We start from the raw sequence: 3080 nt of genomic DNA, 5'->3' as shown, positions 1-3080 counted from the left end.
TTTTTTTTTTTTTTTTTCCGAGTTGAGCAAAGAGATTATGTTCACCATTCATGGGGCTTATGTAAAACCCTGCCTGGGAAACAACACATATGAGACCGTGCTTGGTATCTGAAAACGTTCTCGGGCATTGCCTTGTGAAGAGAGAGTTGCTGTCTTCTTGCTCCTCTTGTAAACTAGAAAAATATCGTGAGATCATCTAACGATACTCTGGTGAAAGTCAAAGTCAGCTTTCAGTATCCACTGGTGCTTCACCTGTGGCAAGTGTTCATGTCAGATTAGCTCTGGGGGAAGCTGGACGGCTGGATAGAAAGCAGGCTTTGTGTCATGGGCAAGTTGTCAATTCAGGCTCTACCACTTTCTAGCAGTGTGCGCAAGTTCCCTCAACTCACCAATCTTCACTTTTCTCGTCTGTAAAGGAGGTAATGCCATGCCCACCTCACATTGCCACTACGTGAAAACACGTCCAGGGCACTGTATGGCCCCTAGGAAGAGCTCAGGAAATGGAAGCTCTTGGAACTCTTCTAAGTTCCACCTTCTACACCAAGTCCTAGCCAAACCATTATGTGAAATTCATTTTTTATATTATAAAGTAATAAATATTCAGAATGTTTAAGACCCAGAGAAAATGTATGAATTAGCTAGTCTATCTTCTTTCACAGATAGGGAAGTGATCTGCTGGGGGATTAAGTGGACTTTCCCTGGGTAATTACAGAATGAAGACCAGAATCTAATACTTCTGTTTCTAAGGTTAGGCCTTTCCCCATATGCCATGCTACCTACCAGCTCAGTGGCTTTTCTCCTTGACCAGGGACACATAAGGAACTCCCTTGTGTATGCCAGAATTGCCTGTAGAATCACTGTTTTGCTATATTTGGCTAAGAGGAAGTGTTAGCGTATCGAGGCATATGCCCAAGCGTTGCCGTCCTCTGCCACCCTCAAGCCCCACATTGCACCTCCTACAAGCTCACAACCTCCAATCCGGCAACAGCCTCAGGATATTTGTGGCCAGCACAATTGTTATCACTGGGGAAAACATTTCCGCACTATTTCTTCTGCAGGAAGCCACAAGTCCTAGTCTACCAAAAGGGGAGAGGAGCTGTTGGGTGTAGAACTGACCTCCTACTTCCACTGAGACATGGTAATAAAACACAAAGTCTAGGGAGTCTTTTTCCAAGTTAGTGAGGTCTGCAGGACTGGAGAAACCACAGCCCTGGTCCTGCAACTGAAAATAAACCCCAACACTGGCAAAGAACTCAGAAGTCCAGTCACCTGGACCAGTGGGTTTCTATTATTAGAGTTGGGCAAGGGTACCTAAGAAGCCACAGAAGGGAGGGAGAGGATGAGTGGCCTCTGAGCACCACCCCTGTGCTCCCAGAGCAGTTCTGTTTTTATATATCTTATTTATTGCTGTTCTATTTAAAACCTTATTTGAATAAAGACTTTGCTACTATGTATGTATACACAGACATACACACACACACACACACACACCCTTTTTTTTTTTTTTTTTTAACTAGGACTTTCATTATAGTTTTCCTTATTTTCCCTGCTGGAAAAATACACAAAAATACAGAGGTCATGTTTGGGTTCATTTGTGTCCTATAAGGTCAGGAACAGTTGGTATGCTCTGACAAAAAGGAGGAAAAGAGAGAATATTTACAGAAGGCCACAGCCTCTCGGTTGGCCAGCCTCTGTAGATGGTCTGTAGATGATAGGTCACAGTTACCTGCACTGCATTTTTTAAGCCTCTGAATCTCTGTAACTGACTGCTCTTCTACAACACTTGTCAATTACTTTCCTGGGCTAACGAAGGATTTCTGTCCTAGTGGGGGCACTGGATACCCCCAGTTAGCATGGTCACACCCTGACATATTTGTTCTTTGAGGCTCAGGAGCGGGTTGGCCTGCAAAAGAAGCCTCTTGTCATCCAGACTTAGATCCCTTCCGAGGAGAAGTAAAAGGAAGGAAGGCTCCACACGACCTATGAGTTCCTGATTCTTGTCCCAGGGCTGTGCAGTCCTTCGCTGATGGATAAGAGAGGATAGTCCAGGCTGGATGGGGGTTGAGGGGGTTAGGGGAGCAGATCATAGACACTTCTGTCATCACAGAGTAGCCATATGTAGAGAGACCTGTCACCATGCCCTCTCTGAGCTCAGGCAGGAAGACGAGAAAGCCCATCTAGCCTGGTCCACAGTGTCATATAATCTTAGAGGTTTCTCACTGATCCACACCCACATGAGCACAAAGAAGATGGGACCTTAGTAAGAGAGAGTCACAACTTTCATGCAGAAATTAAGAATCTGCAACACAATGAGACTACTCTTTGTGTGACCTCCTAGAGTCTGACCTATTCCTAACCACTGAGCTAAGGGGTGTGATATCTGCTTAGTTCCTATCTAAGTGACAGGCTCGAGGCAAGCCTCTTAATCTCTTTGGTCTTAGGCCCTAAATCTGAAAAATCTTGAAAATCGTTTTCTAAGGCATATACTGAGGATAATACCAACATTATGTCATATTTTAAGTCTTATAAAGCTTTTCACGTAGTTTCTCATTTGGCTATAAAGTAGAAATTATCCCCACAGCACAGAAAAAGAAACCAAGACTCTGAGATGTCCAATGACTTCCTTGAGGTATCTCTGTGAATGCCCTTTGGTTTCCAGCTCTCTGTTATGTCCAATACATCATACTCCTAACTCTAAGATTCCATATTTCAGTTTTTCTCTTCTGGGTGAGTATATGCTACAGACTAAATGTTTGTATTGTCCAAATTCATATGTTGAAACCTAATCCCCAATGTGATGGTCTTAGTAGGCGGAGGTCTCCGGGAGATAACGAGGTCATGAGGATGGAGCCCTCATGAATGAGATTGCTGCCCTCAGAAAAGACCCCGGAGAGCCCCTTCACCCCTTTCACCCCATGAGGATGCAGTGAGAAGACAGACGTCTGCGAACCAGGTTGCAGACTCCCACCAGACACTGGATCTGCTGGTACCTTGATCTTGGACTGCCAGCCTCTAGACTGTGAGAAATAAATTTTTGTTGTTTATAAACTACCCAGTCTATGATACTTTTGTTACAACAG

This window comes from Pteropus vampyrus, unplaced genomic scaffold (assembly GCF_000151845.1).
Source record: "Pteropus vampyrus isolate Shadow unplaced genomic scaffold, Pvam_2.0 Scaffold6, whole genome shotgun sequence".
Classification (NCBI taxonomy): domain Eukaryota; kingdom Metazoa; phylum Chordata; class Mammalia; order Chiroptera; family Pteropodidae; genus Pteropus; species Pteropus vampyrus.
The sequence above is the reverse complement of the archived record's forward strand: the minus strand, read 5'-3'. Positions refer to the sequence as shown.